Source organism: Trichomycterus rosablanca, chromosome 16 (genome assembly GCF_030014385.1).
Source record: "Trichomycterus rosablanca isolate fTriRos1 chromosome 16, fTriRos1.hap1, whole genome shotgun sequence".
Lineage (NCBI taxonomy): Eukaryota > Metazoa > Chordata > Actinopteri > Siluriformes > Trichomycteridae > Trichomycterus > Trichomycterus rosablanca.
Window position 1 is genome coordinate 1,733,811 of NC_086003.1, and position 18,690 is coordinate 1,752,500.

Genomic DNA, 18,690 nt, shown 5'->3' on the forward strand with positions numbered 1-18,690 from the left:
TAGCTACAGGGTCATACCTAGCGGAAATTCACTCTCACGGACTTCTTTTTAAAGACGCCTTTTTTTCGGCGAACACAAGCACTGACGTCGATGCTACGGAGACTAGAACAACTATAACGACGTTTGTTTTGACTTGTCGGAGCCAGATTTGCACTGATCCTTCTCCACTAATGACTAAGCTGTGGGTTTGGCTGTACAAGTGCTGGAATGCCAGTAGGTTTGCTGTGGGCTGGACAATAACGCAGGGATCTCATTCAGAATCTGCAGTTTAATACTACTATGAGCTCATTTTACGGCTTCGGCACATTGCAGGGTGTTTTGGGGGCTAAATCTGGCTTCTTTAAAGTTTTACTTTTGTTTTGACGTGGTTTTACAATGCGAGTGTGTCAATGTCGAACCCCTAAATATGAGACAGTAATACCGTGAAGGTGAAAGAGTGGAAATGTGTATAACAGGGGCAGTGAGCTGAACGGAAAACACTAAGCTAGACTAATAAGTTACATTTAATATAATGTACATGGTTTTTAATGTAATGTAAATTTATACTTCTTGTTACAGAGCCCTGCTGGTGTCATCCTGTATAAATAATAATAACACATGGCCATGACATAGTGAGGCATGGGATGAGATATTTAGAGCATTAGCTTATATAAACCCAGGCCTACTTTGATATACATGTCAAAATGTGAGAATTCCCCAAGAGTATATATATGATTCTGTGTGTTTGTTAGCTGTGGCTGCGGCCATGCTTTATTTTTATTAATACAAGATGTCACCAGCGTAAATTGTCAAGTGATCTTGTGAGAAAGAAAGACCTATAAACAGGACACGATGTTTGTTGCTGTTGGTGAAGCAAAATCCAAATTCTTCTATGTTTGTTCTCGTCCTACGTTGACGAGACGTAGATTCGACCTGCTAGATTTGACGGATTGAACGAGAACTGAAGCCAAAATTATTTTTTCCCCACTTTTTCCGCCCACCTTCACTGGAAATGACTGCAGCAGCTCTGTCTTATCGGCTGAAGCATCAGCATGAAGGGACAAAAACTGGTTCTGAGGCATGTCGTGACGCATCTTTATAGTTTTGAGGACAGTGGTAGCTCAGTGGTTACTACACATACTACAATTATTCAGAATGTCGCCCCTTCAAGCCACTGTTGGGCCCCTGAGCAAGGCTCCTAACCTTCAATTGCTCAAGTTGTATTCAGTCATAATTGTCTGTCGCTTGGGATGTGTCCACTACATACACAGGTCGTAAATGTAAAAAGGACTGTTCTTTTGGAGAACTGTTACTCAAAGGTGCTGATATCTTTGTGAATTGCACTACGCTGTACATTTTGTGTCGTCATGAAGGAATCCAATCGTGTGCCAGCTTGGTTGGATATCCTGCCGTCCTCTATGCCTGGAATCTGGCACGGTGTGATGATTTTTACTTAAGGTGTTAATGATGAGGTATATTTTGAGGCTGAAATGCAGGTATCTGTATTAAAGCCCAGTAAAAGTGATGGAATCTGAGTGTTGACTGTCGCAGGTCAGCGTTTTTCGACTGAATAATTGATCTTTCGGTTGGTTGTGTGTGTGTTGAGTGGTTGAGGTGTAATCGGTACAGGTAATACCCTGTTAAGTGCTTTGACTTTGAACAAACCCAAATGCACTGTTTTTTTGGGAAAGTGCAAATGAACAGCAAAGCCTTATTTCCGTTACTGTGCAGAAAAGATTCTAATAAATTAATATAACAAATTGCCTTGGCTCTGGTATAATGTATTTAATTGTTTGGTGCTTTTTTCATGCTTTTTGTACTAAAATATCACAAATCGACTCTAAACGTGGTGGGTAGAACCTTTATTATTGTGCTGATAGTCTAGTTATTTGGCTGCATCACTATTATATCCATTAAGGTTTAATTTTGTGTCATGAAGACACTATCTTGACTATCCACTGTAGTAAGCCCTCTTTTAGGGGTCTAATATCCTTATTTTTGGGGTTCTGATGTCCTCCTTAACGAGGGTCTGATCTCATTTTCGGTGTTATGGAAGTGACTGGTCTAGCTGCAAGTCAACATTTACCTCAGGATAGCTAACCTAGCTAACTAACATCAGCTATGTAAAAGTTAACGAGCTAAACTGGTTTTCTGGACGTTTACTGGTTACTTTCACATTGTTTTCAGTAAATATTAATAAAACATTAGTTTAAAAGCACTCATAAGCACATGAAGTCCGACATATCCCCATTCGAACTGTACTGCTTTTAATGAACCTGCTAGTTGGCCTAACGTAATGAATGATGGGTGAAGTTTTCCCTACACAATCTTATGTTCCTTTCCAATTAAACACTTTCACTCAATACAGCACGGAATCTTAATTAAAACGTCCACTTAACAGTGGAATAATTGGTGCTTAAAATGTACCTAGGGTTTAATTTAATCTAGATAGCGTTTACCCGCTTTATATAATTAAGTAGGCTACTAATGCCCCCTAGTGGTGGTGGTAACTCATAACACCAACAAAGATGAATTAAATATACAGTAGACGATGGTTTTACGCCTCAAATGTAAAAACTAAAAGCTAAATATAAAACCTAAATGCTTTATTTACTTTCTTTGGTTAATAAAGTTCAATATATTTCTGGTTTTGACTCCCAAAACGTTAATATCACGACAGTTCCAGATGTAAACACACGACGTCGCCGCCCAATTCAAGCAATGCAGACAGCCAGACAGCAGTAGTGTCACCATTTTATTTACACAAACACTTAATTCCAATTACATTACATTCAGTGCAAATGCAACCGATTAATCTCTACTGGTATTCATTAACAAGACATCTGTACTTATTTCTGTATGGTGCAAAACTCCACCCCAGTTTGGCTCTTTCCTAATAATAACCATTAACAGTGAGATCTGGTGGTGACATTTGCAATCTCAACACTTAGAAATCGTATGCATCAGTGCACCAGTGCATCAAATCGTAAACAGCAATGAAATAGCAGCCAATGGAGTTGGAATGGAGTTAAGCAGAACTGTTTTAATCTAAACCAACGAACAATTAATTCTTCAACATCCATCATTAACAGTCCTCCGCCTTTAAACAGAAATGGATGAAGGCCAAACTTTGGCCAAACTACAGTCAACTTCAGGATCAAACCTAGACGAGCATTTCTTTATTTTAAAGGTATTAAACAGGAATTATTACTGTAATCATGTAAGACATGTTTGGTTTCTGAAGGGTCAGAGCTGAGTGGCTGATAATGCCAACAAGTCAAGGAAACATTTTAAGACATTAAAGTTTTTCTAAACAGCTCAAAACAATGTTGTACATCGTTCGGACAAATTTTGCAAATGTTTTTGAAACATCCCAGTAAATGGAACAATTGCCAAACAAAGTAACCAAAACATAACAACTAGGAACTACCAACTAAATCATAGGGCATGTTGAGTATAATGGGTGTTCAAATAACAGGCTCAGGGTGTATAGAATAAAAACTATATAATTATTCTGCTTGCTTCTGGCATATAATCTCACTAGGAAGCTTCTTCTCATGTTTGAGCTCCTTGTTGTGTAGTGACATTTCTGTTTGTGTTATAGTAATAATTTTTACTATAATAAGGGGATTTGTCATCAAACTTTATCCATTCATTATAAAGTCCCAGTGAATTACCGAAAGACACACTTATAGACATCAATCAGGGTTAAGGGCCTTGTTCAAGGGCCCAACAGTGGCAACCTGGCAGTGGTGGGGCCTGAACCAGCGACATTTTGATTACTAGTCCAGTACCTTAACCCCTAAGGCTACAACTGACCCCTACACACATTTGTAGACATCATTTGCATTATTGATCTGTATGGGCCAGCAGCAATGGCCTATGGTTAATCCCTCCATGGGCTCGCTGTACTGGCCGAAAGATTGCAACTAAATTTCAGTCTGGGACATCAGGGCTGGACGTGAGATAGGAAAAGGTTAAAATGAGACAGCATGAGATACATGCACATGAGGGGATTAACCATAGGCCATTGCTGCCGACCCATACCGATCAATAACGCACATGATGTCTATGAAAGTGTGTCTCTCTGTAACTTATTGGGACTTCGGGAAGGTGTAAAGTTTTAGGAGCAGTTGTAACCTAGTGGTTAAGGTACTGGACTAGTAACCGAAAGGTCGCTGGTTCAAGCCCCAGCACTGCCAGGTCGCCACTGTTGGGCCCTTGATCAAGGCCCTTAACCCTCAATTGCTTAGGCAATATACAGTCACAGTGCTGTACATCGCTTTGGATAAAAGCATCCAGCTAAATGCCATAAATGTATTGAAATGCTGATTTTATAGGCGAACATGAGCCTGGCTATAGAAAAAACATGAACTATATTTTATTATTTGATGCTTCTGACAGAAATAACTTACCTAATGGAAGTTCTGGGCTTTCATCAGTACTAGTACTGTGCTTGGAAACAAAGTGATTGGGATCTACACACATTTGTAAAGTTTATTATTTTATTTTATAGCAGTGTAAGTTTGACTTCTGTCCCAAGTTTGTACAATGCTAAACCGGTAGCTTAAAACCTCCATGACTTGTTAGCAACATGGACCTGAAAGAGTCCAGAACCGACCTGAACATCAAACACCAAACATGTTTTAACAGATGCAGTGTGTGTGACAAGTTATAGACTTATTATATTTCTTTTTGACTGAACTGTCAGTGCAAACGTATCCCTAATAACAACATGTGTCACAAAACAAAAAAAACTAACAGAAACGCTCTCGATCGGGCCCCACGCCGCCGTCTGAACGAGCGTCTGTTTCAGGTGACGGCCGTCTGATTGCAAAATCACAAAATTTTACAGAATTTAGAAAAATAACGTCAGGTTGCAGTTATTCTGTAAGCGCTAAAGACGCAGGACGTTTGTTCCATCCATCCCTCTTGTTCAGAGATCATGGGTTGGGTTCGGGGAGGTACCTCACATCAACAACACATGTTGAGGCACTTCACTAGTGATTAACACACACACACCTGCAGACGAGACACGAGTTCTTAAGTGTTTACATACACAGAGTAATCTGATAATGACAAAAATCTGATTTTGGCATCACTGGACATGCACTTAAGGATTAATAAGCTGACTTCAGCTGACAATCAGTCTTGTGTTGAGTCCCTCAACCCCTTCTTTTGCCTCGGCCTGCTAACCAGGGTCCTTGCACAGCGTTTGAAGACCCCACCCACTTAATCCGGTCTTTTCGCACCCAGCAGACTTTGGTGGCCAATTTGTGTCTGCTGCAGGCACTGTCGGCCGGAAGCAGAGCCGAGAGTCGGCGGGAACAAAGACTTAGGAGTAGTTTTGCATTTCAATTCCATCGACGGCTTTGTCTTGGTCACTAACATTTGGCCGCAAGGCAGGAACCCCCTGGACAGAGAGCCAGTACTTCGTAAGGCTTCGTCCACCCCCCAAAACATAGCTGGCCAATAGCACTGCTGAGATTCACACTCATTTTCACTCGATTGAATATTAGAAAATAATCTAAACAATATCAACTGAGGGTGAAGTACTTAATACTCTCCCATACTTTATTATTTATAATGAATGCTCTAGCAGTGGTATAGTTACACATCATGTAAAAGCAACAAATGCAGGGCAGAAAGTGTTTAGTTTCTGTTAATTTCAGGTCCAAAAGCAAACATATGACCACTTAGGACTGTTGTTAAAAGAAAACGTTGTTAATCAGCACCACTAAGCCAATCAAATAATTTAATCATAGCGTAATATACTTAATTTTAAAAGCTCTGATGTTGCTTATCCACTGAATGGTCTAACTACAACCTCACCGGTGTAGATTTGGATTTTTCATCATTAGATTAATGAGTTTATGTACACGTGACGCCAAAATCCAATAACTTGACATTAGCAGACTGGTTTGTATATGCAAACACACTCAGTGCTGGATGTACAAAGGTAAGAAGCAATGAAAAATGCACTTCAATTTATCATTTAATCAATAAATTGAGGCTGTAACTAATCATGTCATTAATAATCCCCCGAACTTAGTAAACTGAATGGTTTATAAAAGTAAAACGTGCTGCACATACACTTTTCATTTCCCATTTCCAGGAAAACCAAAGACGCAGTACATCCAGCACTGGGAGTCTCATAGTCATTCACACACACACACACACACACACACACACACACACACACTAACACAGACACACACAGACACCACACACAACACACACACACACAGCTGACTCTTCCCCTCACTAAGGCATGTGCAGTTGGATGAATCTCACAACAGCACTGGCTTGAAAACAATCCTGCGTGCTCGAAGCATTCACTACGAAATTAAATACGTACAAATTTTTATAAAGCGCCCGCTCACGGTATTAAAATTCCACTTCCAACTACTGAGCCCTAATCGTGCTACAGGCGGCGACCGCTAATATACAGGTACAACAAAAGATTCATTACAAGAGAGAAAATTAACAACAAAACATTGGGGTAAGTAAGGGAAGGAAAGGGGGGGGTCGATCTCTTCGTCAGCACCACGCCCGGCTTCATCAAAGAGATCCAAACGAAAAGACAAAACGGAACCGTGGGTCATTAGAGATGCCAGTGCAAGCCCTCGAAGTTCACTTCTAATCGTGTCGGATTTAAAACGGTGGAATGTGTCACCACGAGCGTTCAATTTCTATCAGAGTCTCAAATTAGCAGCATGGAAACAAAGCAGGACCGATCAAGTGCTGCAAAACAATCCCAAAATAGCAGAACTTAATCTGTAGGCTTGGGATTCCCACCATATAAACGTTTTCTTTTTAATCTCACACACCTACTTACATACATAGAGTTTAATATCAATATATAATCTATCTCATCTGCCAGAAAATACAGAACAAACGTCGGCATTTGGCAACCATGAATGAGTGCGAGTCCTCTCACAGCGCTGAACGGGTTTAAGCCTCGGGAGCAGATGGAGCGTCTATTCTAGTAGGGGCTGCTGCAAGGACTTGTGGGTAATGTAGTTAGTAAGAAGTTCGGAACAGTCTGGGATAGCTGTGGTGAGTCACGGCTACAGGATGAACGAAGCTGGGAGTGTAGAGGAGGCGGTGCGCGCTCAGAGTCTGAAACGGAGAGAAATAGAAATATAAGCAGTGTACAAAAACTGCTCACCCTACACACACACACACACACACACACACACACACACATGATGGGGCTTAAACCATTGACATCACTTAAAGGTGAAGTACCCTGACCAATCTAGCAAGTTCTCAATACAACTAGCAATCAAACTATCCACCATCCATGCCATCTTAAATCCATTCGTTATCATTTCATTCACCCACTCATTTATCCATCAAGCTAGAAACTAATAAAAGGCAGCTGCTAGCTCGGCGGTCATGGTACTACACTATTAATCAGAAGGTCGCTGGTTCATTCATCAGGCCGTCCATCCATTCATCATAATGATCATCCATCTCTAATAGCAATCTGTCAATTCATCCATCCATCATAATGATAATCCATCTCTAATAAACATCTATTAATTAAATCATCCCAAGTCATCCATCCATCCATCCATTTATCAATTTGTCCATCCATCCATCCATCCATCGGTCCATCTATCCATCCATCCAGTCGTTCATCCATTTATCAGTCTGTCCATCCATCCATCCATTTATCAATCTGTCCATCCATCCATCGGTCCAGCCATCAATCCAGCCATTCATCCATTTATCAATCTGTCCATCCATCCAGCCATTCATCCATTTATCAATCTGTCCATCCATCCATCCATCCATCCAGTCGTTCATCTATTCATTAATCTATCCATCCATCATAATAATAATCCATCTCTAATAGTAATCTGTCATATCAATCATCCCAAGCCATCAATCATAATGACCATCTATCCAGCCATCACCACTCAGTTGTCCCCCAAATTCTTGATTGTCTATATTATTTAAAACACTTCAGTCATTGCTTTTGCCAATATTATCCATAATTGTTATAATCAATGCTGTATTTCTAATTCATAATTATAAACACAATATATGTTATTAATACACAATCACTCCGACAACCGGTCCAAACCTAAATTCTGCTCATAAACACACACTGAAGTTGAATTGCATGTCTAATCATTTGAGATTTACCCGAGGGCTCAGAACAGGATGGGCTTGCCGGCGGTTTTCTCCTGCACGTAGGAAGTGAATCGCTTCAGGAATTTGGGATATTCTCTCTTGGCCACGGCTCTCAGGACGGACGCAGGGGCCCAGCCGCCGGGATTTACTGCGGCACAGACGAGCAAAACACAGTCAGCAACTCCACGGCATTCAGAAATCAGACAAACAGTAGAAGAATTCGTTATTACCGTTGGCCACGTATGTGATTTTGCACAGAATGTTATCTCTGCTGATCTCTTTGTCGCCCTCTGGTGGGCTGACCAGCGTCTGGCAGATCATGGCGACGTTGATTTTGGCACGGACGCACCGGCTGCTCGGCTGAAAGTAAACAAAGGGGGATTTTCAGTAAGCAAATATGGCCAGAAGTATATGGACACCCCTTCTAATGATTACATTTAGTTGTTTCTGCCACATCCATTGCTAACAGGTCTATAGAAATAATACAAGGTAATAATAATACAGCTGTTAACATTGTTCCCCTTTCTCTGTCACAAAGCCAGCTCTATAAAAGTCTGTGAGCCCTGGTCTCAACCCAACTCGACACTTTTGGCATGAATTTAAGTTGGATTGTGAGCCAGGCCTCACTGACTATTGACTAAACGCGCACAAATTCCCACAGACAGGCTTTCCAGGCTTCCCTTTCTACAGTAGTGCCAGTAGCTTTGGAATGGGATGTCTAACAAGCTCATGGTCAGGTGTCCCAATACTTTTGGCCTTATAGTGTACATTCACGACAAGACTCATGACTACAGCACAGTAAAACCGAACAGCTGACCCTACCTGGGCTTTGTCATGGTCGACGGAGAAGTTGCAGACGATCCACGTTTCGGGGTCGTTCTCGTTGCTGGCTATGATCTTACGGATGGCCGATAGGTACAGGACGTCTCTCTGCGACGCAGGCCACACCCTCTGCAAAAGATTAGCACGTAGAGAAACGCAGATTCCAGTTTAACCCTTTCAAACCCTGAGCTCAAAAGATGGAAACGAGCTGCTTACCTTGTGGGTCTGGTAAATAATAATGGCGTTTTCTGACAGCGTCTCCACCACGTTGAAGTTCTCAACAGTAGCTGCAGATAATGAGAGGTGAGAAATGAGAAAAATTTACTTTAACAATTTCTGATTGAAAAGACGTGTTTACGGATCATGTGTTCAGCAAAATGGACAAATTAAACTGATCCTGGATCAGCATTTTGTACTAATAAAGCACTATTATATTATTGGAGCAAACACACATAAGAATTGGGGTCCTGTAACCATATACACCAACTAGGCATCAATTTAATTATACTCCAATCTAACAGATCCGGGTTCGAATCTCAGCTGTGCCATTGGCTGGTGGAACTGGACCCATTGAGGAATCCTGCACTGTAAGTTTATTAGATTATAAATGCATTTATTTCATTATTTAGATAGTTTACGCCGTGCTTAAACAGAGGTTATATTCACTGCAGGAAAGGTGAGTAATTCTCAATTCTCACTCTGTAAATATATACTGCAATGTCTGTTATTACTCTGCACGTTAATTGTAATATATGTAAATAATCTCTATCTTGAACTACTTCTAATTCTCAAAAACCTGACGTGGTCGAATACTTGTGTCCCCTCGTTGTGAACTCACTTTCCCAGTCGTTGCGCACGTCTGTATCCCAGAAGTAATGGCACACCTCATGACCCGTCACGCCCTTCACTGCATGCGTGGCTTTCAGGGGGTCCAACACAATCCCGTTCTCCTCCACCTCTCTCCGGTACACCTGCACAGATCGGGTCAGAGTGACCGGCACGTCTATATCATTTCATTTAGCATCACTTGCTCCTTTTGATTTGAGTTTACAGAGAAGTAAGACATGCACTACATGGCCAGAACTATGTAATATACGCCCCTCCTAATCACCAAGTTTGTGTGTTACAGCGACATCCACTGCTAACAGGTGTATAACAACAGTCATATAAAATACATCATATTCCAGCATGACTGTGCCCCTTTGGCACAAATCAAGGCACCGAACATCTTTGGGATGAATTGGAACATCGTTTGTGAGTGCTCTTTGCTTTAAATAGGCACAAATTCCCACATAAATACTACCAAATCTTGTTGACAGCCTTCTTAAAGAAATGGAAGCTCTTACCTTCATCTCCCCCTCTTCCACCACCAGCTGCCAGTTAGCATCTCCTCCCACATCCTGCAGGGAGTAGGTCAAGTGATTCTTCACCATCTCCTCCACCTATCAGACACGGCAAAAGAGGAAAGATTAGGCGGGCCAAGGGTCGGGAGGCATTTGTTTTTGCTCACGGGGCAAAAACACACATACAAAATCAAGAGTAAAATAACTCATGCAGGATGTTTCCCTAAAATCTCATTATTTATATCTAACAAGGATGATGGAGTATGTTTTATCATGCACTTTGTGGCCCAAAGTATGTGGACACCCCTCCTAATGATGGAGTTCAGGTGTCATAATTACAATTTTGTAGCAACAGTTTGGGGAATGCCATTCCCTGTTCCAGCAAGACTGTGCCTTCCGTTTCACATGATTTGAGGAAGTAGGCTGAACTCAAAGCCCTAACCTCAACTCTGCTAAACCTTTGGGATTTATAGAAACCTTGTGGCTTCTATACGGCTTAACGTTAGTGCTGGATCTTACAAATACTACATGGACCGAGTGAACCGTGTCTGAGAGAGGGACGGTCAGATATGGTGTCTTTTAATTGCTGCTGCAATAGCAACTGCTGTCTGAACAAAAAGCCAGAATACATGTAACATAGTGTGACGTTCTGTACAATGTAAGGCTCTCTGGACGAGTCTGCGCTGGATGCAGTAGTGGAATTATGATAGGAAACTGGGAATTATTAGTTTGGAAAGAAAAATATTAGAACATGTATAGCAGTGCATATATTCTTAAAAGTGAAGGTTGGTAAACGGCGTCAAAAAAAGTGACTCTGGGTTAGCTCAAGCTCAAAGACAATGCAGGTCATGTTAGTTTCATTGAATGTGTATTTATTTTCCAAGCAGTGTTAGATTTAGTGATGGACATGAGCAGTGACAGATTAAAGGAAAAGAAAGCACTTTATAAGGGGTTGTTTTGTGGCATAGCTTTAAAGTCTCACTGGGATGGAACGTGGTTCCTTCAGACCATTCCTCCAAACTGGTGCTTAGATGTTGATAAAAAAGAGTGCAGTACACGACAGTGCATTATAATTACACACTGTGCATTTGTATATATGAAGATCTGTTCCCACCCACTCTCAATCCAAAATCCCTAACACATTTCTCCTTTTAATCCAGTTCTATAGGAGCAGAATTTGTCATGCATTTATGTTATATTTCTCCCCACATCTCTTTAGGCTTTTCCGTTAATTTGTCACCCGTCTGCAGGACGTCGCTCGTTTCATTCATTCATGCGTTTGACATGCTGTACAACGCGGCTGCTGAGGGCGCCGTTACCTCGGCACTGAACCTGTGCTCGGGATGGACGGTGGGGCTGAGCACTACGTCACAGGACAGAGGGGGGCAGGGTGGAGTGGGCGACTGGAACACAGACAGGATGGGTGAAGAGAACAGGATGGTAATCAGTTCGTGAAGAAGTCAGAGACAGACGGAGTGTGAAACATTAAAGACAGAAGCACAGTTAGCAGAAATGGAAGGGAAACTGACACTGCTGTCAGGTGAAGGAACCCATCTGGACCCTTTTAGGGCAGGTAGAAGAGGGTAACTTACCTTCTCAGCAAATCTGTGAGTGCCCATGGTCGAGTAGGCGTCTCCTGACAGCATTTGGCTCGGCCTTTGTATCCGACACTTCTCCGTATGAGTCTGCAGAACAAAAACAGAGTCCTGATTGAATTATTCCGCAATAAATATATAAATATAACACAATACTGGGGTACAATTTGGGGTACATAATACATCTTAGGACCTGTATATATATCGCAATATAATACAAATATAACTGCTTTAATGAGAAACAAGGTACATTATACTATTTATACCAGATTTTCCATCTTTACAGACATATATCAATAAATTGAGTCATATTGTCTTCATTTTTTGGATAAAAGTTGCTCTAAATGTAAATTATTTATAGCAAACCGGAAGCATTTTTCCCCTTAGGACTAGTTTATGCCACGAGATATTATTAATAAAGGTTACAAACCTGCTCCTCTATTTTGTCTTGTCTGTCCAGAGCTGCTTCCACAGCATCGAAGAACTCCTCCTCATTGATCAGACTGTTCGGACCCTCCTGATATCGGAGAGGAACAGAGGAACAGAGTAAAAAACTATTTTAATCAAAGATAAATGACAAATATTTGGACGTGCATGCTGAGTGTTTTATTCGAATGTTGAACTAATTCAGAACTTGGAACTGAAAGGGTCACAAATGCTAAGTGGTGTTAAGAAATTCTAAACAGAGAAAAGGAACAATTCAGGCTAGAAGAACATGTTTCTGGCTCCAACAGCAGTGTTATTTGTGTCATAAAACACCCTTAAACAAATATACATACACAAATATACATAGAAAAACTTCTAGTGATAGGGAAAATCCTCCAAGATATATCACTGAATCCAAGAAGAGAATCGATTTTACCTTTTACGGCAGGTACCAGTTATTTTTTTATTTATTTATGTAAATAATTTCCATGCTTTATTATTACTTGGCCAATTTGACACAATCATGGAACACTAATATTCACTCGACTATTATAAAGCCTTATTTGTAATCTAGGGGTAAAATGTTCAGTGTAGAAAAGCTTTTAATTCAAAGCGAGACTTATTTGGATCCTAAATTGGCAAAATAATTACTAAAAATAATTCTAATATCGAGCAGAATAAACACGGCTGTCATTCCAGCCAATACAGTGCGCTCATACACTAAACTGGCCACATATTCATATATTTAATAAAGCGTACAGTAATCATTCATGATAAAGATATTTTACAAACACTGAGCAGAAACGAAGGCTCTGACTAAAAGTATTGCAAATACATGAAACACAATGAGTTGAGTTTGAGTGAACAGTGTGCATCAGCTGTGTGATGAAGCCCACCTCGTAATCCGGGCCCCCGAAATGAGATTTCTTCTTCAGCTCGGACAAAGCGCTTATATAGGCCTCCTCCATTCTCCTCCTTTTCTCCGTCTCCTACAGATGGAGAACACAGAGGACAAGAATGAGAGACGAGGTGGGAGGACGAGAAAGCCGGAGCAAAAGGTCACGGATTGTACAGCGCCGCAGCACATTTTCTTATCTCGCCGCTAACCGCGATGCTCCCGCCGACCTCGGTCCGATGCAAACAGATCGTAGAAATACGCTGGCGAAACGGTTCCACCCCGGAAACCTGGCCACCGTTAATCGGCTCTGGAACCTCGAGGTGAGGTTCATACGCTGGAGATACACCGTGCTAAAGGTTCAGCGCATGAATACGATAAAGAATCGAAATCAAAAGCTGGAAAATTGGATGTAACGACAATAAAGATGGAACAATTTAGGGGAAAAAAGGGGGTGATGGGTTAAAAACTGCTGTAAGGTTACACAAATCGAAAAGTAAAGAATTCTAATTGAAAGATGCAAAGAAGACAACTTCCACCATGTTCTCGTCATTCTTTCTTGTAAATAAACACGTTATTGTTATACTAATAATAAATATTAATAATAATCTGATGCTACTGTGCCAAACGTACTAAGTATAACATTACCAAACCTTCAACGTCACTCACGGTAAATTAAAAATGTTCCCGTTTATGTTACCTTTAAGTCGAGGTATTACAAGTCATCATTCCTGCCTGCTGAACTGCCCCTTACTGGATGTTTTTTTAATGAATCTTTACATTATCATGTGTGAGATCAGCAGTTTCTGATGTTTTGCCTCAACAACCATATCAAGGTCACTTTTATTGAAAGCGACTTACAGTATACAGTCTAAGCAATTGAGGGTTAAGGGCCTTGCTCAAGGGCCCAACAGTTACAACCAGGCACCAGGTGGTGGTGTTTGAACCGGCAACCTTCAGATTACTAGTCTAGTACCTTAACCGTTAGGCTACAACTGCCCTACATACACAGTGGGCAGGTGCACAGGTGTTCCTAATAAAGTGGTTTATAGTGTTAAATTATTATCACCCCCTTCCCTCCCCCTCTAAACAGTACAACTTTATTTGTTGTAGCCTAGGGATTAAGGTACTGGACTAGTAATCGAAAGGTCGCTGGATCAATTCCCCCTATTGCCAGGTTAACACTGTTGGGCCCTGGGATTTGTGCCGCAGACGTCTCGCGTCCACACCGTTACGGTTAACCAGAGTCATGATCCTTGTACCTTATCCAGCCTCCTCTGCCAGCTGTCCTCTCTCTTCACCATCAGGTCGATGCAGTGAGTCAGCGTAGCCAGGATACCCACCGTGGTGGCCTTGAACGTGATGGCCTCGCCTTTAAAATCGATCCCATTGATACCCTTGGTGCTCAGAGATTGGAACACTGTTGAAACAAAGACGATCAGTGTTATTAGCGCATCGGTTCGGTTTATAGAGGCCCAATGATCTGTAATACCTCCAGGACACGCCGGTGGCTTCTAAAGTCAGTGGTCAGAGCGTTTTATATAACTGCACATCTGAAGCCACACGGACACACACGTTCCATATATACATTTATTTATTTATTGTTAACAACTGCACATCTTTGGACTGTAGGAGGAAACCGGAGCTCCCGAAGGAAACCCACGCAGACACGGGGAGAACATGCAAACTCCACACAGAAAGGACCCGGACATCTCCACCTCGGAATCGAACCCAGGACCTTCTTGCAGAGCCACCGAGTCCTAAACCCCTGAACACCGTTGTAATGAACTGGAATGTAGACTGAGAGTCAGGTCGTCTCGTCCAACATCAGTGCCTGACCTTACACTTGCTCTTTTGAATCAATGGGCACAAAGTCCAACAGTCAGAGTTCAAAACCCTGTGGAAAGCCCCCCGCTGGACACTACTCAAAGTCATTGTACATTCCTGTTTCGTTTAGTTCCACTTATTTACACATAACGAAACCAAACTAAACATAATTAAGGCCCAAGCTTTTAAAATCTTGGACCAATCGGATCGACACTAATTACACAAACATGTATAAACAAACATGCTGCTCCGAGAGTGGAAGATATTTAGTTAAAATAAGTGTTCACACAAGCAGTGAAGCTCTTGAGTTAAAATATAATAATAATAAAACAATAATGAATCTGTACTGTTGTTGTAAAGTCCTGAGCCGGAGTGGATTAACAAAAATAACTTTTAATAATTAGAAGATCCTGTAAGCACAACAGGATCCAACACTCCCCAAACGCTTTTCTATCCATTTCATCTGGTTCTACATAAAATTCCGTTATAAAAACGTTTGTACTCCATTTCCTGTCCGATTAGAAGCTTTAAATATTGGTTAGATGCAGAACTTACGCTTCTCTTTGCTGCCGTTGGCATTGTGCAGGAATTCGCCGTCGGAGCGAGTGGTTGGGAAGTCGTCCTCATCGTCCTCCACAACTGGACACAAGCACAACAGCACAACACACGCTCAGTTAGCATGAACCCGGCGAACCCGGCGGCAGGCGCTGCCAAGAGCCGCCGGAACAGTGAGACGGCCCCCAGTGAGACGGCAACTGTGAGGCGGCACTGTACCGGCCAGCGTGACAATACGCCCGCTTCTTCTGTCTGGACAGAGGGGGGGGTCAGAGAGATGAGAACGAGAAACAATGGGCGAGAGAGAACAAGAGGACGATGACGAGGAGAGAAGGAGCCGACGGTGCGGATCGATCCGAAAGCACCCGCCGCGGGAACCGACCGGGTCGAGGATAAATGATGGAAAGCAAAACAGTGAGAGAGCTGGAGAGAGCAAGATAAGAGAGAGAGAGAGAGAGAGAGAGAGAGAGAGAGAGAGAGATAAAGGAGGTAGATAGAGAAGATACTTTACATTTACATTTTTGGCATTTAGCAGACGCTTTTATCCAAAGCGACTAACATTACAGTTACAGTATACAGTCTGAGCAAGTGAGGGTTGAGGGCCTTGCTCAAGGGCCCAACAGCAGCAGCAACCTGGCAGTGGTGAGGCTTGAACCAGCAACCTTCTGATTACTAGTCCTGTGCCTTAACCACTAGGCTACACCTACATGGACAAAAGTACTGGTCTGATCTGAAGCAACCAGTCCCCGATCCACCCCCTTGAACACATTTGGAATGAATCGGAATGTAGACTGTGAGTCAGGCCTTCTTGTCCAATTTCAGTGCACAACCTCACAAATATTCTTCCAATTAAACGGCACAAATTCCCACAGTCAAGGTTCGAAACCCTGCAAGGTCAGTGTACAGTATTAATGGACGTGGTTTAGAATGTAATGTCTGACAAGCTAATGGTCAGGTGTGGCCATATATCTGTCAACACGGATGCATCTTATGCCATCCTACACTCCCGGGAAGAGGGCGTGACTAAATTCCTAGATTCCTTAAATGCTCCTAATGAGGTGCACGTGGCGGACGAATGCGGAGCAACCAACTGAGTTCTTTTTAAATGTAATAAACTCTCACTGATTTGTAATTAGTATAAAGGTGCACAAGTGGCTCGTCAGGGACAGTCGAACCGTTTTCGGTACACGGAGGGAGACGTTAGCTGGCGTTCTAGCGTCGGTTTGAAGGTCCTGAGGCTAACCGTGTTAGCTTAGTAAGCTAAAACCGCGGTGACGTAAGTAGTGCGTCTAAATAATCTGCCTCATGAGCTCCGTGTCGCATTAGAACCCTCTCGACTGAGGCAGCTCACTAGGTTTTCCGACAGACCCGTGGCGTTTATCGTTCGCGCCCCGGCCGTGCACCGTACTCACTCTTGTCCCTCTGCAGCTCGTCCCGGGACACGGCGTCTGAGCAGGCGTCGAAGTACTTCTGCAGCGTGTCCACCTGTCTGCAGAGGATGTCTCTGAACGTCTCCATCTCTCAGCCAGCTTCTCACGCAGACTGTTGCCCTTCTGCACAGACGGACGTGTGTGTTTACACAGTTAGAAACGTTATCGCGTGAGATAAATGATAAATGAAAAATGAAAAAGACGGTGATGTTAACAGAACGAAAGGCTGAAGTGAACGCTCTCCGTTTAGAAGACGTGTGGCGTGTGGTTCCTCACCTTGAAGGACGAGGTGGAGGTAGCGGAGTAGCCGCTGGTAGCTGAGGTGAGAGACAGCATGGAGCCATGTCTCCTCAAACTGGATTCAGAGCCGTAACCAGATTCAGCCTGAAACGATACAAGAGTAGAATGAATGGATGGATGGATGGACACATGGATGGATCAATGAACATATGGATGATGGATCAATGAACATATGGATGATGGATCAATGAACATATGGATGGATGGATCAATGAACATATGGATGGATTGATGGATGTATGGATGGATCAATGAACATATGGATGATGGATCAATGAACATATGGATGGATAGATGGATGGATGTATGGATGGATCAGTGAACATATGGATGGATAGATGAACACATGGATCAATGAACATATGGATGGATTGATGGATGGATGTATGGATGGATCAGTGAACATATGGATGGATAGATGAACACATGGATCAATGAACATATGGATGGATTGATGGATGGATGTATGGATGGATCAACGAACATATGGATGGATAGATGAACACATGGATCAATAAACATATGGATGATGGATCAATTAACATATGGATGGATGGATGGATGGATGGATCAATGAACATACGGATGGACGGACACATGGATGAATGGATGGATGGATGGACGTATGATTCAAAGAATGGATGGATGGATGGTTCAAAGGATGGATGGATGGATCAATGAACATATGGATCAATGAACATATGGATGGACGGACACATGGATGAATGGATGGATGAATGGACGTATGGTTCAAAGAATGGATGGACGGACACATGGATCAATGAACATAATGATGGATGAATGGATGGATGGATAGATACGCCATGTCAGCTGCTATGGCTATTACCGTCGCTGAATAATACATTCAGTCTTTAAACATCACAGTAGGGGGTCGATTTGCTTTCTTTACTCGTGTGTATAGTGGTTAGAGTGCACAACTGTAAGTACATCTATATTTTAAATAGCGGGATTAGAGATAAGATTCATTTATTGATCCTCATGGGGGAAATTTGAGTCTTACAGCAGCTACAGCACAGAGTAAATACAGTTAGGGTAAATAAAATGATATTGGGTATGTAATGCAAGTACTATTATACAGCAGCATGACAAGTTACAACTATAAAAGAAAACACTATATATTATATATATATATGCACACACATTTCTGTAGTACGTAATGTAAAAGCGTGTTTGAGGGCGGTGCTAGCTCGGTGGTTAAAGTAGAGGTCTAACACCAAACCCCACCACTGCTACCGGCTGACCAGACATGATTGGCTGCGTCTGAGGGAGGATGGGATGAAGGGATTCCTCAATTGTGAGACGGGGAATAGCGGAGAGCAGAGAGTGCCTCTCCGTACGTGATACCGACCCCT

General features: G+C 42.2%; 1 pseudogene; it reads right to left on the reverse strand.

Annotated features, from left to right (window-relative positions):
* Positions 1-4,466: 4,466 nt before the first annotated feature.
* LOC134330093 (ceramide transfer protein-like) overlaps positions 4,467-18,690 on the reverse strand; it is a 43,281-nt pseudogene continuing 29,057 nt past the window's right edge.